Consider the following 25,509-nt stretch of genomic DNA (forward strand, 5'->3'; position numbering starts at 1 on the left):
AAAAAAAAAAAAAAAAAAAAGAGACAACTAGAATGAGCCCTGTGGCACTAGACTGAAGCCAGATGTATTGCTGGGAACTCATGATTTTCAGTGAATATACAGAAATAAGTGTAAGTGCGAATGTGTATATATACATCCATCCCCAGCTGTCACTGAGAGGGCCTGGGGACAGTCACACTCCACTGGCAGGGAGCACACCCAGCATCAGATTTTGGCTTCTAAATCCCACTTCCCACTAAAGGAACCAGAGCTTCTTGGAGAAATGGCCAATTTCAAGGCTGGGAGAAAGCAAGACGAGCCTTGAACATCTTGTTATGCCAGAAAGGAAGTGCTCAAAGAGTGGTGGGACGTCTCAGAAAGACACAAACAGTCAGCCTGCAGGGGCTCCACTGGCCAAACCTGGGTCATGAGCATCGAAATAAATGACAGAGATGGGACGTAATCCACTGAATAAAACATGACCCCACGAGACATACATAAATGATTAAGTTGAAAGTTCGATAAGAAATAGGCCATTGGCTAGGAGCAGTGGCACACGCCTATCATCCCAGCACTCTGGGAGGCCGGGGCGGGATGGCCTGAGCCCAGGAGTCGGAGGCTGCAGTGAGCTGCAGTGACTCCACCGCACTCCAGCCTGGGCGACAGAGAGAGACCTTGTCTCCAAAGTAAATAAGTAAATAAAAATTAAAAAATACATATGTGATCAAAATTTGGGGATCATGGGGTATCAGATCCACGATTCACTCCCAAATGTTTCAGGAAAGTTATTTTTACTGTAGTTGCAACTTTTATGTAAATTTGTGATTTTTTTTTTTTCAAAATAATCTATTTTTAAAAGATGCAGATATATGGTCCATCAGAGTGAGCCATCACAAAGGCATCGTCTGCCAGTGCTGCTTATTTTTCAGTTTATGTTGAGAGGAAATTATTTCTTCTAGTTAACTGTGATTGCTGTATTGTCTCCCCGTATTTTGTTTTTACTCTGAAAGACTATAATCATTCCTTCGAATCTTCAGGAATTACTCGCTGTAGGTTTTAATAGGCTACCATGGGATCAGATGTTTCTTTGAAGTTCTCTTTGATATTTTATTACCAGATAGTCCTCCAAGCCACCACGCACTGGCTCAGCAGCTACTACTGTGTCGTCTCGCAGGCCCGACAAACACACATGCTGACCATCTGGCCGAGGGCTCCAGACCAAAGTTGGGGCACACAAGAAACGTTTGTTTTTCTAGGACTGTGAGTTATATTGCCTGTTTCAAAGCCAAACCTCAAAATAAAGCAAATTAAACGATGATAGTTACAGGAAAAAAACATTTTTCACTTAAAAAGAGAGTTATATCTAATTACTAATACTGTTTGGAAATCAATCTGTTTTAAAAAATATTATACTTTTAGGTACTGTTTATTCCAAACATCAACGGTCTACATTATTTCACTTATAATTCACGTGTTTTAGATAACGGGGTTGGCAAACTACAGCCCGCAGACCAAACTGGACTGTTTTGTACAGTCTGAGAGTTAAGAATGGTCTTTGCATTCTTAAAGGGTTATCCACAAAAAAAGAGAACATGTGACAGAAACCACATGTGGCCCCCAAAGCCTAAAATGTTTTCTATCTGGTCCTTCACAGGAAAGCTTTGCCAACTCCTGAGTCAGAGTATCCGTGGAGATGCTGAGGAAAACAACGCCAACAAAAAAACCTTTACCTTTTGAACAAATGAGATGTTGAAAAAGTAATTTTGCTTTCCTTGGGTTATACCAGAGGTCGGCAAACTTATATTCTATATGCGGAAGATAATTCGGTAACAAAAATACCATGTGAGAATTTTCATTCCAAAAAAAAAAAAAATACACACACACACACACTAGGTTATTAAGTATGAAATGTCCAATCTCCTTGACAGTTGATATCTCTTGACATTTTACTATCACACTTCTTGGTTTACTTTTATTGTGAAGGCACATCACTAGTCTCGCTTTTTTTTTTTTTTTTTTTTTTTTAGACAGAGTCTTACTCTGTCGCCCGGGCTAGAGTGCAGTGGTGTCAGCCTAGCTCACTGCAACCTCAAACTCCTGGGCTCAAGCGATCCTCCTGCCTCAGCCTCCTGAGTAGCTGGGACTACAGGTGTGTGCCACCATGCCCGGCTAATTTTTCTGTTTAGTAGCGATGGGGTCTGGCTCTTGCTCAGGCTGGTCTCGAACTCCTGAGCTCAAGCGATCCGCCTGGGCCTCCCAGAGTGCTGGGATTATAGGCGTGAGCCACCGTGCCCCAGCCCATCCTCAGTCTTTGAAATGCAGCATTTGGCTTGTGATTATCTTTACATTTTTTTAAGAGCAATTTTTGTGAAACCATAGATAAGTCAAAAACTCGTGTTATTTTGGAACCAATGCAGCACAGACAGCTCCAAATATCAACAAAGTGTTTGGGGAGCATGTGGCTAATGAACACACGGTACATCGATGGTTTGAGAAGTTCCATTCTGGTGATTTTAATCTTGAAAATGAGCCACGTGGGCGACCTGAGACCAAGGTGGATAATGATGAGCTGAAAGCTGTAGCGGAAGCAAATCCATCTCAGCTTACGCATGAATTAGCAGCAAGGTCTGATATTGCTATTCCAACAATACTGGACCATTTGAAACAAATCAGCAAGGTAAAGAAGCTGGATAGATGGGTTCGACGTGAATTAAATTAGCAACAGAAGAGAAATCGTCTTGAAATTTGCCTTTCTTTGCTGTCATGACATAAAGGCAAACCATTTCTACACCGCATTGTCATATGTCATGAAAAATGGATTCTTTTTGATAATTCCAAGCATTCGGCACAATGGTTGGATAAAGATGAAGTGCCGAAACACAGTCCAAAAGCAAATATTCATTAAAAAAAGCTAATGGTGTCTCGTGGTCCAGGGCTGGTATTACCCACTACAGCTTCATGAAACCTGGTCAATCATTTACAGCGGATGTCTGTGCCAACCAGTTAGACGAAATGATGAGGATGCTTGTGATTAAGCAGCCGAGACTGGTCAATATCGACAGGCCAATCCTCTCGCAAGACAACGCTCAACCACGTAGCACAAACAACGCTGCTCAAACTACGGCAGCTGGACTCAGGAACTCTCTGTCATCCACCATATTCACCAGACCTTGCACCAACTGACTACCACTTCTGCCAGGCTCTGGACCACTTCTTGCAAGAAAAAATATTCAATTCTTAACAAGCTGTGGAAAATGCCTTTCACACTTTCATCTCCACTTGCTCTCCAGGCTTCTTTGCTGCTGGCATAAACAAGCTACCATTAAGATGGCAAAACTGTGTCGATAGTTTAGGCGCACACTTTGATTAATGGTCCTGCTTATGTTAGAGATGTAATAAACCAAACCACACTTTTGATTTGAAATCAGACATTTCAAGTTTAATGACTAACATGTATAATGTCACAGACTAAAGAGAAAGAAAATATTGCCAACAGACTAGGAAAAGACATCACAAAAACCGTCTTTTAGGGCAGAGTCTTGAAAGATACCTACATATTCTTAAAGCCCAGGAGAAAAACAGATGCCACCTCCTCCACCCACATACATTCTGGGCCAAGAGAACAAAGTCAGGACACCTGGCAGATTGCCCAGGGCCTTGTGCAAAATGGTGAAGTGTTCAGCCTCCATCCTATAATTTTTTTTTAACTTGAGGCAAAAGTTACATAGAGTAAAATGCATAAATCTGCAGTGTACGACTCGGTGAGTCTGGGCAAATGCATATGCCCCTGAAATCAGTAACCCTCGACTGAAGATGAAGCATCCCGATCACTCTAAAAAGTCTTGACCTTCACATGAACAGAACCACACAACACGCTTCTTTTATTCAACGTCCTGTTCTTGAGACTGGTCTTACACATCACTGAGTTCCATTCCACCACGTGGACACTCCCCAGGTTATCCCCTCTCCCGCTCATCCGCTTCCGGTGTCGGCCACTGTGAATGAAGTTGCGACGAGCCTTCCTACGAGCACCGCCGCGGACGTTCACTGTCACCTCTCTGGGACGAACTGCACGAGCACACAGGACACATTTACACAAAAGGACCGAGTTGTCGCCAGGTGGCTGTGCCGTCTGAGACTCCCATCAGCTCTGGAAGAAACTTCCAGCTGCTTCTGGTCCTGAAATTCGCGACACTGCCCCGGTAATTCCGGTGGCCACGTGCGACGCTGCGTCGTGGCGTCAGTGTGTGTTCCCTGACTGGCATTTCCTACTCCGCTTCACAAGCACAGTGACTCGCTTCGCTTCACGACTGAATCGTGACTTTCTCATAGAGTTCTGGGTGTACATGCATGTAAAGCGTGTTCTTCTGGAGTTAACCGCCTTTGCTCACAGGCAAGAAAACGTAACTGCAACGTCTGGTAGATCTTAACGTTTGCACCTTCCCATTCCTTCCATTGTCGGGGATGCATCCCCATTTTCTATATAAATAGAACCTTCTTAATGATCGTAATTTATTATATTTCCTGAAATCCAAAAGGCTCCAAAATACAAGACTTTTTGTGCACCAACATGACACTCAGAGGGAATGTTCCCTGGAGCACTAAGGATTTTGGATCAGGGATGCTGAACCAGGAAGCGTAATGCAAATATTCCAAAACCCAAAAAAAAATCTGAAATCTGAAACACTTCTGGTCCCAAGCCTTTGAGATAAGGGTGCCCAACCTGTAGCGACCGCTTCCTGGACTGCCGTGCAGCTGTGCTCGCGACGTCCGCAGCCAATGCCACGGAAAGTGACCCACCTTGCGCTCCCGGCACCTCTTCACCTGTACTTACCACCCCGTTTGGCGGAGTGCTCAACCCTGAAGTGACTTCCACAGACAGCGTGAAGGAAAGACATCTACCAACTCCTCGGCACATCTGAAAACGCTGCCTTTTCAGCCGTTTCAGCTGATAATTCAGCAGGTACAGAATCCTGCCATCGAAACAACCTTCACTCCACACAGAGGGCTTTCCACAGTCCTCTGGCACCCACGGTTGCCAATGCAAAGTCTGATGTTTTCACTTCCCCCAAACACTGAAGGTAAGTAGGAAGGGAAGGCAGGGGTGAGGCGGGGTGAGGAGAGCCATTACTCCCCGTGCCCCTCAGCGGCGCGTAATCGCACCACCTGGAGGGAGCGGAGATGGCAGCGAACCACCACGCGGAGCCCCAGCAGTGATGACAGATCTCAGCTACCAGAGCCCCACCACGAGGAGAGCAAACCCTCTCCCGGCCGACAGACACAGGAAACACCCAATCCCACTCAACCTGAGGTCAGGCAGAGCGGACGAGACCCAGCACTGACAGGCCCACGGCCCCTCCCCGCCGCACAGCAGCCCTGGGAGAGGCGGCGCTCAGTCCGCCCCAGCTGCTCACTCATCGTCACTTCGTGTGCAGAGCCACGCTGCAGCTCTCTTCTCCTCCACAAGCCCCACGGCCCAGGCAGCATGACGGCTCTGGACACAGCGCTAAGAAAACTGATTTGGGCAGCAGTCACGGGACAATCCTAACAAAAAGCCGAAGTGCTATCCGTGGCAGGGCTCAAGCAACACAGAGCGTCAGGAAACGCCGTGTCTGCACGTGCGGTCTTCCAGGTACAGGCAAGTGCAAGAAGTGGCGAGGGCCCAGAGGAGGCAGGTCCTCCACGACAGGCTGCGGACCTGAGCTAGGTCAGCAGCGAGGAGCCCAGTGACACTAAGGCCCTGAAGCCGCGGCCTCTGGCTTGGGGAAGACGAGGTGAGAAGGGGCCGGTAGAGCAGCCGAACAAACCCAGAAGGGGTTGTGACCCCAGCCCAGGCGGATGCTCCCCAAGGCCTGACCCAGGACGTTGCAACCAAACAGGACGGGGCCTGACCAGGAGGCCCAGGGGCCGGGACCCAGTGCAGGCTGCTCCGCCCGAGGGTCCTCCTCGCTGCCGAGCGTCTGCTGGCGACCGAAGGGGCCATCGTGTTGGTGAAAATGAAATAGGCTCCTCCGGGTAACGTTTCAGCGTGCTCCGGCAACACGTCACTCCTCTCACACGCCTCCCCTTTCTGCCCCAAAGCCTTCTGGAAAAAACTGAGTGGCTGGTAGTTTTCTGCAACGTGTCTTCTACTCATTTTCGATGTATCTTCATTAAGATATACGCCCGATAACAAGGAAGCACTTTAGTAATTACCAACAGCACACTAAACATCATGGTAAAGGGGACAGATGTTATTTGTGACAGAGGGAAGACATTTAAAAAAGAACAGACTCACCATCTAGCAGAGACACCGCTTTTCTCCTAAGTCCTACGCAGCACAACTCAGTCTCCACGCCAGGACACAGAAACTGTACCAGAATCACATTCCAGCTCTGCCTGCTGTAAAGTCTCATTACCAAAAGCCACCCTCACTGAAAAATTGAAAACCTGCATTCTGGAAAGTCTCGGTTGAATAATAACGTCCCTAAAGTATCAACCTACTCTCTCGCTTTCATTTAGTTGTCTGTGCTAACAGGGACGGTGTGTAGAAGCATTGCTTCTTCCAGCTGCTGCCGTAATCTGAACACTGCGTTACACTGATCAGACAGCTCCCTCCTCCCCGCCTTTTCAGGACGCATCATGTTATACTAAAGAACTCTGTCATTTACTTTTCTTCGATTCCTTATCATCTAGCTACATTGTATTCATTCGACTTGTTCTCCAGAAAGAGAGAGAAACAAAAGTAGCACAATCTGGAAAACATAAAACTGATAAAAGATATTTCTGAAGTAGCAAAAACAGGAAATGAACACATTTTCCATTTTGGCTGATTAGCGATAAGGCACTTAAACTCAGGGGCCTCCCACGGTGGAGGGGATCAAGATAAAGAAAAAAATAAAGAAATTTAGTGGCCTCAGGAACGTCACTTGTGTATGAAGGTAAATACTTCACTCAGCATTGCCACGTACCAGGCGCAGTGCCCGCCAGGAGTGATGTAAAAATTAAAAGGGTCAAACAAGTAAAGCTGTGCCAGACTTCAAAGGGACCTGGCGGTCAGGGCCCAGGAGGTGGACGGCGCGCTTGTCCCCAGCCAGGTACCTGGGCAGGTGAGTGTCAGGAGACGAGGCCTGGGAGGCAGGAGAGGCCACGCTGGAAAGAGTCAGGCCTCTCTTGCTGGTCCCAGTTAACCCAGGGGCTCTGCGTGCAGACGTCCAGGTTTGAAATGTGACACCTTCGAGCTCATGATCTTGAGCGCAGTCATGTGATCCCACTGAGCCCCACGACCTCACCTGAACAAAGGACAGCGGTCCCTGCTGCACGGACAGTCCAGGGGTGCAGCAAGCGCTCTGCGGCCTCAGCTATTCTCACCGGTCCATGCTGACAAGCTTTGTGGGGAGCTGCAGTGGTTCAACACACACTGGACTGGTCCCCATCTGAGGACCAGCCGGGGAGGAGCGAGGCCGGGGACGGAAGGGATGGACAGACTGCGGGCAGGACAGAGGCTGGGAGGGGAAGAAGAAAGCGCGAGCGCCCTGCAGGGCCAGACCCCTGGGGACTCCCAGGGCCTGCTGAGCCCAGTGTGGGATGGATCACAAATGCCGGGAACACGTTTCAGGGCTGGTGACAGGACACCCAGGCAGACTGACCCATCCATTACCAGGGGGTTGGCAAGGCTCAGCTGGACTCGCAGACCTGCATGTCCACAGAGCACCTCAAGCTTCTGAATGAACTTTAATGCACATTTGAAAGTCCATGAAATGCACAACAAACACAAAAACCTCAGTAGCATACAATAAATAATAAGCATTTATTTAAGTAGAATAAAAACTCTCAGTTTTAATTATAAATTATATTTATATTTAATTACAAATATGGTAAATATCTATAGACATAACCCACACGAACATGGATTCTTTTGAATCTGTAATTTTAAGAGTACAAAGAAGTCTTGAGACTATAAAGTTTTAGAACTGCTGGTGACTAAACTTAATTAAGTTTGATGAAACTACACCTCCTTCACTGTCTCACAAAAAGATAACTGAAAAAAATTATGATTACTCAAAGTCCGAAGAACAAAATTATAGAATTTCTTTGAGAATATTATTTGTAAAAGTAATTTCTGGCCAGGTGTGGTGGCTCACACCTGTAATCCCAGCACTCTGGGAGGCTGAGGCAGGAGGATTGTTTGAACTCAGGAGTTCGAGACCAGCCTCAGCAGGAGCGAGACCCCGTCTCTACTAAAAATAGAAAGAAATTAGCTTAGCAACTAAAAATGTAAAAAAATTAGCCCAGTGTCGTGGTGCACGCCTGTAGTCCCAGCTACTCGGGAGGCTGAGGCAGGAGGATCACCTGAGCCCAAGAGTCTGAGGTTGCAGTGAGCTACGATGATGCCACTGCACTCTAGCCTGGGGGACAGCAAGAGACTTTGTCTCAGAAAAAAAAAAAAAAAAGAAAAAGAAAAAGTAACTTCCACCTCAATTTATACGTCACAATAACTGTTTCCCTAAATTCCAGTAAAAATAAACCCAAGTGAGTAGATTTGGGAACAACGCCTGCGCTCTCAGAGTCTGCAACCCAGTCCTTGGCTACATTCACTAGTAACACAAGGACACGGGAGCCACACATGGCACCGCTGCTAAGGCATGTGGGTTCACTGTACTGTCACCTCCACTCCCACACTTGAAAATTTCACAATCAGTAGTACGGAAAAACGGCTGTTTTCACTCTTTAACGTGAGCTTTTACGCACCGCGTCCTTCGCTTCCCTTTGCTGCTCTCTTCAGTCTGATGTGCTGGTTAAAAGCATCAGCTCTGGGTTTGAACCCCAGCTTACCTTCGGAATGTCACTTCTCTGTGACTCGTTTGTCCCTTCTGTGAGATGGGGTCAGGACCTCATGGGACCACTGTTACAATGAAGCAGGTGTGCCCAGGCCCTCCCAGCGTCAGAGGAGGATTTTGCAGGTCAGCGTCTGTCGTGAGCTGCCTGGCTGGAGCAGGCCCGGAGACGGCCCTTGCTGCTGCTCCCCGAACGTGCCCGGACGTGAAAACCGCAAAAGTCTGACCCCTCTGTAAGTTAAACTGTGACGCCGTAAGACTTCCGAAGAAGAGAAACACCAAAACAGAAGCGTGGTGCACAGAGACGGGAGAGAACTTTATAGTGATCAAACTACACACCTGGAGCGACTTCAGACATTCAGAAGTGCAATAAGCCGGCAATAAGCCCAACAGAAAGTTAAAAGGATTAATGAGAAATGCAACTAATAAAAGCAAGTTAACTTGCTTGACAATTTCTGCACAAAAGAACCTTACTCTCTGAGACCAATGAACGGAAAATGCTGTACAACTGCGGTCCTGAGCCCGGGGCCACCGACCAGTGTTAGGAACCGGTCACACAGCAGGAGGTCAGAGGCGGGCAAGGGACCAAGCGCCATCTGCATTTACAGCCGCTCCCCATCGCTCGCATCACCGCCTGAGCTCCGCCTCCTGTCTGATCAGCAGCGGCATTAGACTCTCACGGGAGCAGGGACCCCACTGCAAACTGCGCACGGAGGGATCTAGGTTGCGGCTCCTCGTGAGAACCTAATGCCTGACAATCTGAGGTGGAGCGGAGGCGGTGACGCTAGCACTGGGGAGCAGCTGCAAACACAGATTATCAGTAGCAGAGCGGTCTGACTGCACAATAAATGTAATGCACCTGAATCATCCCAAAATCATCTCCCCAACCCTGTCCATGGAAAAACTGTCTTTCATGAAACCCGTCCCTGGTACCAAAAAGGCTGGGGACCACTGCTGTAGGTAACTAGCAGTGCTTGCTCACTACGTTATTTCGGGTCCTGTGGTATTCTGAGAATGGACAACCACAGCCTTGCATCTGACTTCCTACGTGGGTTTTGCCACAGCTCCGGGTACCAAAGCACACAGACAAGACAATGACGGATCGCAGCCCTGTGTTTTAAAATTACAAACATAACAAAATGAATGGGGAATCTCAGTAATCGTGCCTCGAGGAAAAAGCGCCCTGGTGAACAAGAGCCCTAAGGAGATCAGGGGCAAGTTCCCAGGCTGGACTATCGGGGAGAGGCAAGCGACACTCATGGGGCGCACCTGCTCCGGAGCCACGGAGAAGGCAGGAGAAGCGCAGCTCTCAGGGCGGAGGGAGTCCCTGTGATTCAGGTGCGAGCCGTCCACGGCGGGGTCAGACCAGGCAGTCAAGACACACAGCCTGGACACACGGTCTCCACGGAGAGGAACGCACGAGGATCACTGAGACCGCAGAGGACGGCTACGAGGTCCAACGGTGGCAACAGCCCTCAGGGGCTGTCCCGAGGCCGGGCGCAGCTCCACGAGCACAGGGGCCACCGAGGAAACAGACAGCTCCCGAGTGTGACCCGAGCCAGAGACAAGCGGCTCGCGATGACGTTCTCAGAACGGGGCGTCACTTTAAAAACGAACTTGTCATGAAGCACCTATGAGGCGCAAAGCACTGTGCCCGACGCAGAGAACAGGGAAGGGCACGGAGCAGACTCCGGACCGCACGCCGCCCCTGGTTCCAGAAGAGGAGCCCCCACACCTGTCAACAAGGACGGGGGAGGACAAAGGGCCACGGGGCCTGGACACACGACCCCATGAGCCCACGGGCTGCTGCTCCACATCCGGCCCTACAGAGACCTCTGCGCTCCTACCGTCTGCTGCACCTCCACACAGGCGCTCGATTCCCAAACATTCCACTGCGGGACCGTCCAGGACGGTGCGGAGCCAGATGGCCACGTCTCCGCCTCCTCCGAGCGGCCCCACCCATCCCAGCCTGAGCAGCCACCTGCTCGCGGCAGAGCCACACTGTCCCGTGGGCAGTCGCTCTCTACGTTAAATTAAATACGAAAAGAAGTCCAGCTTCTCCACTGCACTGGCCACACCCCAAGGGCGCGGAAGGCGCATGCGGGAGGAGGCAGGGGCTCCGAGGACAGTGCTGCTCCAGAACTCAGGGCTGTTTTGCGGGGAGGTGGCAAGGAGGGTGTGATGACCTTCATTTTCTTCCCCTTAATAAACGTCGCTATTTGAGATTTTTACAGCCAAAATGTTTCCATGTACTGACGGTAGAGTTTAGAAAAATACCCAGTATTAGCACTGATGAAAGATCTGGAAGCATCTAACAAACACCATCACGGGGACCCCTCATCCTAGGGCATCTCCTCCCTTACCCCTGTGGACAGCCTCACGAACACCCGGCGGAGACTCACCTTTGCCGTGTTTCCCTAAAGGCCTCTTGGGCAGTGACTCCTCCGTGGAATGTGCGGACGTGTGCAGAGCGTTCTCCAGGCTGTTGCCCACGCTGCTGATGGGGGTCTCGGTTCTTGGAGAGAGCTGAGGGGACACAAACGTGACGCCTTATTTTCTTTCACTGAGTTAACACACAATGATTTTGTTATTTAAGAGTCGCATTTACCTTGGTTTCGAAATTTTCTATACAACATGTATTACTAGAATAAGCACCTCCTAAGAAAGGCAAAAATGCCACCTACCTACTACTCCATGAAAATTTAGAAACAGCGCGGGTAACTCGCTCGGCGCAGGCGCGGACATCTCCGAGCTCCACCAGACTGGACAGAAACTACGTGAGCCAAGCTGTCATGGATTATAGACCTTTATTTGAGGCAAAACTTTATTTTTGTAAGTTTTCAAAGCAAACAGTTCTCTATAAAACTAAATACACAGCAGGACTTCACGTTATCCTGCTATAAATCTTGAAGAAATAATAAAACGCTCTAAAAACAACAGTAAAGAACAGAATACCAATGAATCTATTTGGGGTACAGCCTGAAAAGCAGATTCTAAAATTATAATTCCATTTCTAGGAATTCATCACCATACAAATACTCACACATGAAAGAGATGGGGGGGGTATGCTCGCTGCAGGGTGTTTGCGAGAGGAAAACCCTGAGAACAGCTTCAGTGCCGAGCGCCAGAGACCCCACTGGGCACGTCACAGGTCGTCCACAGAGATCGTGACGCTCTGCCAAAGCCCAGGCAAGGAGCCCGCTGCCCGTGAGAGCCTTCGACACAGCAGGAACAGAAGACGCGTCGTGACGCGGTTAGATCGCCCGCCCCCCTCCCGTGCCTGGGCGCGAGCGATCAGGAGGGGGCGGGCCTGGCGCGCTCGGAGCCACGGCGGCCCCTGGTGAGGAAGAGACTTTCTTGGGCGAGGTGAGGACGACTGCAGGAACTTTCATTTTTCTCTCTTATCAGCATTTGAAAATTTTACAACCAAAAGATATGACTTGTAGGAGTCAGAGGAATAAAAATTACCAATGCTTTAACTTCTACACAGTTTCAATTTAATATATTTCAACATTTCAAATGGTAAGATGTTTATCAAACAGGCCTGGGTTTCAAAACACAATGCCATGTACGCCACCAGGAAAGACACGGGGGACAAAGCAGCCTCCGCCTCAAGACGCGGACTGACCTCTCCGGCCCCTGCTCATCATCATCTCACTACCTGGAGAGCAGGTGGCAGCGGGTCCAGTATCCCGCAAGCCCACTCCCAAGTATAGAGCCCACCGCGCCCTGGGGAAAGGGCCGGCCCAGGAAGGCAGGGCGTGGGGGCGGAGGTGGGGCAGAGGCGGAGGGGAGGACGGGGCGGAGACCGCTGGCACGCCATCAGACAGACGTGAGCTGCAGGAGACCACCAAGCCCACAGCAAGCTCAGTCAGGAGCCTCTCCGGGCTGCTCACGCCGTGTGCCGGACTAGCGGATCTTAAGACTCAACAGACGCCTTCCAAGAAAAGCAACACAAGGCTCCTTAATTCGGAAGTTTACATAACTCAGGAAAATAAATCCTAGCCATCCAGCACTCCTCCAGCAAGTCAATTCTTTGGATCACATTACCAGAACGCTATCAAGACAGTTAAATTTCTGAAATACTTATATTTGTAATTTAACTAAACTGGGTGGTTTCCCTCAGATTTAGCAAAGTTTCTTTTATCATCCAACGGTTAAGAGTATCCCAGAAATGTTCTTTCCCATTAAGCAAGAAAATAGAACCAATACACGATAGAAATTTCACATGGAGAGAAGATTTTTAGTTCCAAACAGTAAATATTACTTTGGGAAACAACTCAGGAGGTTAACATTTTAACTATTAACATATAATACACATGACCACAGCACATCCCGCCCCATGTGGCCTGAGGCATGAACCTCCACACCGTCTTGGCCACTTTGGTAACACCCTTAGTCCTGGTCCTAAGGAGACAGCTGCCCCAACGGCCACCGCAGAGGTTCCGACTCTGCTGGCCGGCGGCAAACCCACCTGCGCCAGACGGAAACGTGTGGTCAGTCATTTCTGGCACATACGCCACCTGCCCACCCCAAAACACGCCGGAGAGCCACAAAGAAAGCCAGCCTCCGACACCTGGGGAGGAAGGGAGAAGGCCGAGCGCGGCCCGGAGAACGCGGCTTGCGAGGGGAGGAAAGTTGTGCTGACACGGAGCTTCAGCCCCGACCGGCCGGAACTCCCGGGGACCAGGAGGACAGAGACAATGGCCCGCACACGCAATTAAATCAGAGTTTGTATCAGAATTAAATCAGAATTTCTGGAAGTGGGGCTTGTTTGTTTGTTTTGTGCATGAAGCTCTCCGGTGATTCTAATCCGCAGCCAGGCTGAGAACCGGCAGTTCCCCAACTGCCGATCCGTCCCCTGCGCAGTTCCCGGCCAGGACAGAGGAACAGGGAGCAGCGGCGGCTCCGCACGGAAGGGAAAACTTAAGAGCGGTCCCATGAAAACACATGTGCTGCATGTGACACAAACACATGAAGGAAACGCTTTGAAAGTACAACCGCTGGAAAAGAAACACTTGGTTTCCTCGGTATTTTTTCCCACAGCATTTCTCCTTAGTTTTCCAAACATTCATTTTTTCCAACCAAGCCTTTATCTGTACTTCGTTCCTTTGTTTACATGGAAAGCTGTCTTCTCTTGTGCTTCCCAGAAATGCTGTTTTGGGGTTATTTTTGGTGAAGTTAGCTTGCTCCACGTGACCTGCCCAGCTCGACTCAAACGCTCTGTGACTCAGGCTCATCCGCAGGGCGTCACCCAGCTGGCTGTGCACGAGAATAAAGGCCCGGCCAGCTCCACACGCTGCCTCTGCTACCGCTAGGAAGGTGGTAGGAAAATGCTCCCAGACGAACCAGGCTAGACCCAGGCAGATCTTTTCCATTAGCTCAAAACCCTTTTTGAATAAAGCACCTTGAGCCTGATTTCCAAATGACAGCTCCCCTGTCCCAGCTCACCACGCTTTTCCTCTTCAGGCCAGCCCTGCAGTTGGACCTGGCCCCTCGCTCCTTCGCTGAATGCACCGCAGCCACACCAGCCTGAGGCCTTTGCACCGGCTGTTCCGTCTGCCTGGAACACCCCCATGTCCTCCCATCTGTACTCAAATGTCACCTTCTCGGTGCTCAGTAGGGCAGGGCTTTGCTTTGGTCTGTTTTGTTCACTGCTGGCACGAAGTAGGCACTCAGTGAGTGTCTGTAAAATCTGTATCACCAAATTGTAATGCAATTCGGAATTAGACAAAAAAGCACCTCTATTTCAAAGAAAAATTTCTACAATTTAAATTACGTAACAGATACTCTGATCCGAGTTACTGACAAGGCTACAACCTGAGAACGAAATGGGACTCTGAAAGCATGCCACTGGTAGTTCCGGGCACACACTCCGCACCACTCCGTGACTCCTCCAGGAGAGCTGATTTTGGGTCAACATTTGCCGCGCACCCAATGGGACACTAACAAAGTCCCGGTACCTGGGCTCAAGTAGCTCACACCTGGCTCTCGGACAGTTAACCTTCCGACTGCCACAGCTGCTTAGAGACCAGGCCGCTGCTTCCAAACTTTAACATGCAAGACGCCTCCGGGTCTTGTCAAAACGCAGGCTCCGACCCAGGTCTGGGTGGGCCCCAGATTGTGCGTTTCCACCCAGCTCCCAGACGACGCTGATGCTGCAAGAGCATTTCGGGATAAAGCAGCTCTCGGTGATCCACACGTTCGAGGCTCCCAGCCCCCCTCGGATAGGGCAGGAAAGGGGATCCCAGCACTCACATGAGATGAACTCGAGGGTCCCTTCCAAGGGGAAGCTGCTCCGACCACAAGCCTGACACCCCGGCCTGGGGAGCCGGGGCTGCTGGGCTCACACCTCCTGCTATTCCCCATGGACAGCGACACCTTTTTTTTTTTTTAAAAGGTTTTCCTTGGTTGATGACATCTGATTAAAAAAACTTAACATTACACAATGCTTCTTTAAAGCTTCCTGTTTAAAGTTCACTTCAATGCTCATGGACGAGACCACAATTTTTATGAGAGATTTAATTTTTAAGAATCTATTTCACTAAAGATCATCCAAAGTCATCGGAATGGGACATGCTGACACACAGTCAGACTGAAGCAGAAATCCCCAGAACGCCGGATGCAGCAGAGAAGCTGCCTGGAGACCACCTGGGTCTCCAAACCACACGCTCCAGTGCACTGACGGGCATCTGAGACCCGCTCATGAACGGCAATGAGGTTCCAGAGCAGGGCTGTCACTTGCTGTGTGCCAGCGCGACCCTGCTGGCAGCGCGGTGACACCTTCTGAGCCCTTCCCAGAAATATGTCTTAAGTGCCTAAAATACACACGATTGCAAACAAAGCCAGGTTTCAAAGTATTAAAAGACAAATGAGCCTCTCAAACACGCTAAGCAGGCGGGTCTACGGCAGTTTCAGAGGAGTGACGAGCACAGCTGCGACGTGACGCCACTGGTGACAAAGCCCAGGTCCCGTCGGTGCTCCGTGGGTCTCCGCTCACTTTCCTAACAGCAGGAAATGCTGTGTCTCCAGTTAGAGGCTGGAGGACACAAAGCTGTGAGGGGTCCCCATCTCCGGTGGATACGAGCCCTGCCTGGGGACAGTCACATTTGCTGGAGCTCAAGGGGCTGGGGCAGGGCTGCCTGGCAACCACCCACCACTGCCCTTCTCCCTTGGGTTTCTCCTCCGCAAACACTAGCAGCCTGAACAGCACTGACACGAGCACAGCCGTACAAAAACAGCCCCGATGTGAAAATCCTCGCGGCCGCTCTGCAGCTCAGGTGCTTTTCACGGAGAACTGCTCTTGGAACCGACACACACCGCCCCAGGCCACGTCCCTCTCCCGGACTCCTGCAGCTCTCCCAGGTTCTTGTCCTAAGTTTACTCACAAAGGCTCATTTTCCGTTATTCCCTCACCCAGGGGGACCCTCGACTGGGAGCAATTCTGCCCCCCAGGGGACATTCGCCACATCTGAAGACAGTCTGGGCTGTCCTAACTGGGTGGGGCTCGCGGGGCACCCAGTGGGGGGACGCTGTTCAACACCCTGCACTGCATGGGTGCCCCGAGTGTCAGCAGTGCTGAGGCTGAGCAGCCCCACCCCCACCCAATTCCCTGGTATGAGCCTGACGACGTTTAAGACAAAAGCAACCTCTTTTCTAGCTGCAAACCTTGGGACCCAGCCCAAATCCAAGACCAGCTACAGGAAGCCCTTCCTGGTCCCGTTCTCCCAGCTCCATTCCTCATGAGTGGATCCACCCGCGACTGCACGCAGCCCATTCACACACCGCGAGTTCTCTAAGATGGGCCCGACAGGTAACCTTCCCAACCCGCCTTGACACAGCCCGGAAGGGGGCAGGCGTGTGCCGTGCACTCAAGTGCGTAACAACCACCTCACGAGAAGAGGTTTAAGACAAACCTGGTGACGCATCGGTTACTACCTCGAGAAACCAGAGCTTCCGTGGCCCAGCCGCACGTAACGAAATCATCTGTCGGAAAGATGGCCAGGGACAGACACGGTCACCGGCAAGCCAGTGGTTCCAGGGACGCCTACCAAGATGCGGCAGCTGCCCCCGCCTCCCCCCGGCGGAGGCAGAAGTTCCCACACATGCTCACAATGACATGCCACCGTCACCCGGCGCAGCACCGAACGTGACAGGAGAGACTGGAAACCACGAAGCGCCACTGACACGGGCTGGTCAGACAAACAGTCCATCTCCAGGCGGGATCACCAGGAGCTGCAGACCCCAAGCGGGTGACAACGCTAGGCGTGACGTAGAAAGAATAAGATTTAATAAGTTTAAAAGGCCAGCTGCAAATCGAATGCCGGAGACATGAAGACACATCGTGGGAGGCCACGGAGACCCGAAGACAGAAAAGCCCAGCATCACAACCACACTGTGTGCGTGCGCCGCACTCACCCGCCGCGCTGGAGTGCGAGTTCATCAACGGGATCCCTGCAGTCGTTGTTAACACGCGTAAGGATCAAACTGTCTCCACGTTACGAATGAGAAAAACCGAACGTCAGCTCCCAAACGCCTTCTCCCACGTCCCGTGGCCGGCAGGGAGAACCAAGCACAGCCGCCAGGTCCTCCTGTGAGCTGTGCAGACCAGACCGAGCAGGCGAGTGGTGCACAGTGGTCAGACGTGCCGTGGTGGCCCTGTCGCCGGGTCAAGCAGCAAGGCGGCCCCTTGCTGGCCAAGACACCTCCTCTCGCTCAGGCTATTTCCTTCACCGTGCGATGGAGATAACGGCACTCACCTCACCGGGCTTTGTGAGCAGAGAGCAGAATGCGCCGACAGTACTTAGTGCACGGCTCTTATCACTACCGTGGCCCACAGTGTCGCTGGAGGGCAACTACATCAGCTGAGAGCCGTGCCAGACAGGAGCGCTGGGAGGATGCACAGCTGTGAGCTGCCCCTCCCGAGGGCAGGGCTCTCTTGCCCAGAACGTGCCTGGCGCCCCAGGGTGCAGGCAGCACACAGACTAGGGAAGAGCGACAAGCAGCCATTCGCTTCTGTGCTCCCTGCACACAGGAAGGAACCCGGGGGGCCACCTTCCCCTTCAAACAGAGACTCCACTTCAAAGCGGACTCTCCCACGGAGTAATGGACACTGGAGACACCAAAAGGTGGGACGGGGCTGAGGGATGGAAACTTACCTGTGGGGGGACGATGTCCACCACTGGGGTGATGGGTACACTAAAAGCCCAGACTTCACCAGTGCGCAACATATCCATGCAACAAAATTTTTAAAAATGGACTCTACCACGATGAGTGATCATCTACTCTAAAACCAACGCGTGACGGCTTAAAAAATTGTTAAGCTATTTGAACCACACTTAAACAAAATGCTCTTAAGAGCCAATGTTAGCTACCCATCCTCAGCTAGCAAGTGCGAACTGGGGCGACTGGACGGCAATTAGACAGGCTGTAATAAACTTTTATTACATCTGTACCTTTGATCCACAATCGCACCTGGAGGAATCTATTCTAATGAAATTATCAGCAATGTCGTCAGAAATTTGTGTTCAAGGAGATTCATCTTAGCTTTAAAAGAGCTGAAACAAATACAAAACAACATAAACAGCCAGCAACAGATTAATATTTAAATATGTAAATATATCTATATCCATATGATTGAATATTATGTAGTCTTTCAAAAATAACTTCAAAAAACAAAAGGCACGAGGGATGCTCACAGGGAAGTGAAGACAGGCAGAGCGGGTGTTGGTTATGCACACCCACAAACAAGCACAGAAAAAAGACAGAAGAAAATGCACCCAAATATTACTATTTATCTCTGGGTGGTTTTATTTTATATTTTTCTATGAGGAACAGTAACTACTTTTAGAATTAGAAAAAGTTATAGATGTTAAGCCTAAATATAACACCCTCCTTCAAGACATGAATGATACAAGAAAGTATGACAGAAGCTTCTAACCCGCAACCTCTGTTCCTTCCACGCGCATCCCACACCCACCCGCACAGCCGGCGCCACGTGGGGCTGTTCGTGGCACGTGAGCAGGCCTGTTCTCAGGAAGGGCGCACACACGCATGCAAGCAAGACAACGGCAAAGAGAGCACAAAGTGAGCGCAGCGTGACACCCAGAGGGCAGGGAGCCACCAGAGCTGAGGCCGGACGGCAGGAAGGGCCAGCGGGTGCGGGGAACAGAGTGCGTGGAGCTCTGAGGCTGCAGGAGCTCGCAGAGAGGCCTTCCTGGCTGCGCCGAGTGAGCACAGAGGGGCGGGCAGGGGCCAGGCACCCCCGGGGCAAAGGCGAAGTCCGAACTGCCCACCACCCGAACAGTCTAGAGTAAACGAAACGTTTATTTCCAACTTGTTTTCCGAGTAGCACCTCCACACAGGAAGGGGTAACATCTGTTAAGCACTTTTAAGTCAATGTAAAAAACATAAAACATAAAAAGAAAAGTGATTTGTAAGCATTTTACTAAAATAGTCATTACAAGTCTCTAAAAACCAGAACAAGAAAATAGATAGTTTAATAGTGAAAGCTATTTGCTGACTTAGGCCAAGTAAAAGCCAGTGCTGACCAAAAAAACCATTTTCCACGTAAAACCATTCTTTTTAATATTTCTTACCCTAGAGCTCTACTCATTAAAAAAGAAAGAGAAATTACCTCTCAAAGTCTCAGCAAAAGGTACCCAGTACTTAACCAGACGAGCTCCTGCAGAGTGACCACAACGCAAACTGCTAGAAACAGCCCGAGAGCAGCGCAGCCTCCGCGGGGACACCCAGCCCTGACCACCCACCCCGCGGGGCTTTCAGTCCTTCAGATGCCGGGACGTCCCACCACCGACCAACTAAGCAGACCCCGTGGGGCCGGGGCAGGGGCGCGTACACAGCCGGCCTTGAACGCTGCTCCGCGGACTGCGGTACAGAAACAGCGCGGAACCTTAAGCCGAGAGCCCTGGGTGGGCTAGAGTCTGTTTCCTGGTCCTGTACACCTACAAAACGGGGCTAACACGGCATCTTAGATTTGTCGACTCAAGAGAGAACGCCACGCCTCTGGTTCATATGTGCTAACAACTCATTTCTTCCCGTCCAGCCCTTTCCTCCCCCTCCCTGCCCCAAGCTACAACTCCCTCGCTGTGGTCTGGAGGAGACAGTGACGCTGACCGCCAGGACTGACCAGGGTCTGACCACTGCTGTCTTCCTCTCTTTATGTGCAACTACTGCTCTCCACTGAAAAATCCCACTCTATGCAACAGGTGATCGGATGCTGCAGACAGGCCCGAGTGCTGGCAAAGCTGGGAGGAAACCCACGTCAGTTAGAGGAATGTGCCGGTGAGAAATACCAATCTCCTGCAGCAACGCCAGAGACCCTCGGGAGGGATTCTCCTTCCACTGCCTCGCTGTGCGCCTAGAGAGAGTGGGCCGACCTCCCCAAACCAGCGTCCTCGTCTGTGAAGTGAGGACAGCCCCACCCTCACTTTCCCAGGGCGGCTGCAAGGATTAAAGCAGCCAGTCCTGGAGGGTGGCTCTTAGGACGGAGTCTGTCCCACAGCAGGTGCCCAATCAACAGTGCACAAGGCCCAGGTCGGTGACACAGCGAGGATAGACGCAGGCCTGAGCAGCCGCACCACCACCCTCACTCAGAGGTTTACTCCCGACACGGCCCGACAGAGCAGACGATGAACAGCACATGGCGGGGCAGGAACAGACAAACCAACGGCTGCTTGGAGGGAGGCACAGCAACCCACCCGCAAAGCAGGAAAGGCCCCTTGGGAACAAACAACCCAACCAACCAACGCCGAAGACGACACTGTCTGGAATAAAGCAATACACTCGCCACAATGGTCACATCCTCGTCGGGAGAAACTTACATTATGTGTCACCTGTAATATCGAAAACAGGTACACCAGGCAGGTCAGACAGTTCAGATGTAGAGACTGCAGTTCCTCTTCCACGCTGCCATTTCGGGTAGAACCTGACTCCAGGGACGTCACATCCACAAGGACGGCAGACAAAGAGCTAGCTGTAGACTACGCTCACCTTCAGGATTTTTGACATTAAGCACATTCTACACGCAATAGCGTTATTGTGAATGTGTGGGCCAGAAATATGTTTAAATACTGCAGTTTTCTTTGAGAAACTGGCTGAATGTCTAATCATAGCAAGTAAACTATGCTACGATGATCATTTTGGTTCCAGATATAACATTCGACTGCCTAAGGTGGACCATTCATAGCAGTTAGCACATTGAAACAGCTGCGTTACGACCCCTGGGAATTCCAGCCACAGTGCAGTTCAGTTTGGGCACATTCGGGCGTCCGGGGTGGGAAGGACAGCACTCGAGGCAGCGGAACGAGCGGGAAACACCGGGCTGACACCGAGCGCACCCGAGTCCAGGAGGTGCAGCAGAACGGGCCCTCGGGTCCTGTCTCTACAGGAGCCACAAGCTCCGCCCAGTGGTCTGCACGGACGCCTACTACGAACAAGGCAGAGCTGCTGCCGCCACCAGGGACCAATCTCTCACGGTCAGCCACGCAGGGAAAGGCCAGACCAGCAAGGGCTCAACCGGTCTGATGACAAGAGACGTTCGGGTGAAGACATTCAAGATTTACCTCCCACAGCAGCTACAACCAGACCCTCATTGCACAGGCACCCGGTATCTCCAAGACGAACTCCGCGGCGACGGCTGAGATCCAGCCCTGCCCTGCCTCTCACACGGCTCCTGCCGGTCACCACACACCTGCCTCTCCTTCCCGCTACTCAGCACCTCTGCGTGCCAGAAGATTTACGTTAGCACAACCATCTCACGACATGCCCCAAAGGGACCCTCTGACTTCAAGGCAGAGGCCGTCCAGCTGCTTCTCGGGACAGAGCCTCATCCTTTACCCTCCCTAACAGCAGCTCCTGCGACACAAACCTCCTCCACAGCCGCCTTCGCCCCTCCAAGAACACGGTTCGTGTTTGCCGCAACTCTTGGACTATGAACTGCAGGTGGTTCTACTTCCCGTAACGGCCGAGTAGCCAGACCAATTCTCTTGCAGGTAACTTTGAACTCCGCACAAAGCATAAAAACACCAGGCTGAACAGGCCCCGAGCAGGCAGAACCCAGAGGGGTCTGGGAGACAGGAGTGCGACCCACCTGGAGGGCCAGAGAGGAGAGTGCTGTTGGACCACCGCAGCTGGGAAGCCAGGGGGAAACTCCAGAGCGGGGACAGCCTTGGAAGGGGAGCACCAAATTCTGCAGATAAACTCCGCCCACACCTATGCGAGCCCTGGAATGCGTGTGCACAGGCAGGCTCCAGGACACGCTAAGACAAGGCTGAGCAGAGATCCCAGCCGCTGACAGCACAGGGAAGCGTGTCTGCAGTGGAGCCCAGCCAAGTTTACTGTCTGCTAAAACACGCAAAGTAACACCGATACTCTCAAGAGGACAGAACAAAACCCAGAGTTTCTACAAAATAGTCATAACGCCAGAAGCAATCCCGGATTAGCAGACGCCTGGACAACAGACACCGTCCACACAGAGGGAGGCCACAGCGGAGCAGCACACGGAGGCCACAGCGGGCTCAGCAGGAACGGCCACCACAATGCACAAGGACGGAAGGAAAAGGCTTTCCAGAGACAAACAACATTTCTAAAAATGGAAATTCCAGAACTAAAAAATGCTATTTCTAAACTAAAAAAAATCCAGTGGATGGGCTTCAACAGCAGACTGGGGATAACAGAGGGCTCAGTGATTTGAAGATGGATCAATAGAAAGTGTCCAATCGGAAGGGGAGAGAGAGAGATTTGAAAAGAAAAAAAATGAACAAGGTTTCGGGGACCCGTATAATGTACACGGTTGAACGTATCTGTCGCTGAGTCCCAGAAGGAGAGAGACTGAGAAAAAGTTATGGAGAAATTATGGCAGAAAAATTCCCACATTTGGTAGAAGGCATAAATTTACAGATCCAGTAAGTTCAGGGAAACCAGAGAAGATAAACCCAAGCTGACAGTCACAGTCGAGCTGCTCAAATACCAAAGGCAGAGAGACAATCTTGAAACCAGCCGAGGGAGGCACCACCCTGGACCCGGGAACGAGGCCAACGGACGACAGGGGCCAGGAGACAGCGTCTCGACTTCTCGAAAGTGCTGGAAGAAAAAACTGTCAGCAAAGAATCCAACAGCCAGCGAAAACACCCTTCAACAACATAGGTAAAAACAAAACATTTTCTGATAAAAGAAAACTAAGAATTTCTTGCCAGCACACCCACACTCCAAAAGTGCTGAAGCGGTTTCCCAGGCTGGAAGGATGTGGCGACAGGCTGGAGCTTCGGTGAGGAAGGAGAGCATCAAAATGGCAGACATGCGGGCCAACGTAAAAGACAGCATTTTCCTCTTAGTTTGTAAGAAACACACTCACATTGAAGCAAACAAGGGTACCGCACTGAGATGTGCAGAGGTGACCTGAATGCTAACGGGAGCACACGGCTGCGGGACAGCTGCAAGCTCCTCACACAGTCTGCGAGACTCAAGCGCACTGCTCAGCGCTGAGCGTGCAGAGCGTGATCGCGACACGGCCACCAAGCCCCGTGGCAGAGCACGCCAGCAGGTAAGAGGGACGTCTACGACTCGGCTCAGATACACTTCAGCACAGCACAGCTACTCGGTGGCGGGAAAGCAGCAGAATAGAGAATAAAAAATAGAACACGGCCCGGGGCCGGGGGACAAAGGTAGGACCTGGTCGGAAAATGGCACCAAGGAACTTTCTGGGGTGACGGAGAATGCCGCATGAACCCCTATCGAGGCTTGTGCATCTGTCAAAACCCTAATGGTAAAAACACTCAAATGGCACACTCAAAATTTGTGCATTTCATTAAATTTGAGCTTTACCTTTCAATGAAAAGAAAGAAAAACCCACCGAGATATTGGCCTGCAGGGCAGAGGCCTCTCAACTAGAGACCTGCGTCCGAGGACTCAAACGGGACCTCGTTCCCGAGGCAGGGCGGAGCCGCGCACGAGATCAACTCTAGGGTCACGGCTGCTCGGCCCGGCTCACTTTCTTTCCATTTCACATTCCTCAGGTTTTCCTCCCGCTTTTACTGATGAAGTGAACAAACAATTCTGTCTTCACGTAATAAAAATAGCCACTTACTGATGTCACCTTCAGCAAAGCACTTACACTTAACCTCTCTGTGTCTGTTTTCTCACGGCTAAAATGGGGACAAAAATAGAGACTAACTCACAGCATTGTTACGAGGGTTAAATAAATACTCGGAAGCGTTCGGAGCAGCGGCTGCACGGAGGGACCGGAAATGCCATCCACTGGCACCGTCCTCGCTCACGCTGCCCGCTCTCACTTCGTGTCTCGTCAGCGACTCTGAAGGGGAAACCGCCGGTTGATAAACTGACCTCCCGCACAAACACAGTGGTGCGCTGGTTCACCGGCCTCCTGCCTGTTCTCTAAAGAGTCCGCACATGCAAGCGCTTTCACAAGTACCACACCCTGCGAAGTCCCCACGTGTGGAAGCTGCTCTGCCGGGGGCCTGGCGTCAGAGGGGTCCCCGCCGGCAGTGCAGAAGCTCCGCAAAGTCTAACGTTTCGGTGTCGGGTGGATGACACACGCCACGGTGGCCCCACGCCCTCTGACACGCAGTCCTTCCAAGGTACTTTATTAACCGCACCGACTTCATCACACCTAGGTTGTCAGCATTATTCCCAAGCTTTTAAATTTTGTTAAAATGACCAAAAGAGTTTGGGGGTGGGGTTTGTTTCTCTTCTCATAAATTAAATCTCTTCCTACTTCCAACAGTTTAATCTTTTTTCAAGTCTAGACCATTAAATTTCTAGAACTAGTTCCCACATAGACACGTTTTAATTAAATTCACTGGGAATCAGTAAGAAACCTGAGGATATAATAATTTCTAGTAATTCCAGCGACACTTTTATGTGAAAGTCCTACGTAACTAGGAAATGCTTCCATAATGCTCCCTCCTTACGGCTAACCTGACGTCACTGTTGAACGCTTAAGAGGAATATAAACTAAACATTAACGGGAGTGACCAACACTTGTTCAGTTTCTTGCCATTCCATAGCAAACTAAAACATAAAGGCTCCCCATGATTTAAGATTTTGTAAGCATCGAAGGAGTATAATCCTTTCGTACTAAAGGACCCCTTTACATTTTTACACCACCAAACCTCCTCGTAGAACTAGAAACACTCCTCCAAGGAAATGCACCTGCCACCCGCGTGCCTCCGCAGGAGACCACAGCGCCGCGACGGGTTCCCCAACTCTGAGCCGACCTGCTGGCCCCCTGCGTGTCTGCCATCCAGGTAACAAGAGCCAAACTATCGGGTCAGTTTCTCCCAGAGAAATCTTCCGCACGCCAGTTTTTTAAAAATATATTTTTAAGTTAAAAATAAGAAAGTAGCGTACAGATACCTTAAAGTTCCCCAGGATCTACATATTAACACGTCAGAGAAGCAGTCATCGGGGAAAGGCACAAGGTGGAGATAAAGAGCTGGCATCAGTGACACGAGTGACCACCACGGCCGGGGAACAAGCCCGAGGAAAACGCTGTCCTTTCCAGCAGCGTCCGACACCTCCTGCCTCTGGGTTTAACGGACACTCCCAGGATGAGGGTGCAGAACTGCCAGGCTCTAGCGACTGAAACCAAAAAGACAGACTCAGTGTCCACCCTCCAGGAAGTCCAAGTCTCGTGACAGAAACGTAGAGAGACCTGTTACAACACGACGCACAG

The 25,509-nt window shown here is 50.9% G+C and overlaps 1 protein-coding gene across 1 annotated transcript in view; it reads right to left on the reverse strand.

Annotated features, from left to right (window-relative positions):
• ZCCHC14 (zinc finger, CCHC domain containing 14) overlaps window positions 1-25,204 on the reverse strand; it is a 52,925-nt gene extending 27,721 nt beyond the window's left edge. Inside the window, exons 1-2 of the mRNA XM_012657695.1 lie at window positions 25,191-25,204; window positions 11,198-11,321 (exon numbers count right to left, since the gene is read on the reverse strand). The gene's annotated coding sequence lies outside the window, so the exon portion shown is untranslated. The remainder of the gene's footprint in view (window positions 1-11,197; window positions 11,322-25,190) is intronic.
• Between the last annotated feature and the right edge of the window lie 305 nt (window positions 25,205-25,509).

Source organism: Propithecus coquereli, unplaced genomic scaffold (assembly GCF_000956105.1).
Source record: "Propithecus coquereli isolate 6110/MARCELLA unplaced genomic scaffold, Pcoq_1.0 Scaffold557, whole genome shotgun sequence".
Lineage (NCBI taxonomy): Eukaryota > Metazoa > Chordata > Mammalia > Primates > Indriidae > Propithecus > Propithecus coquereli.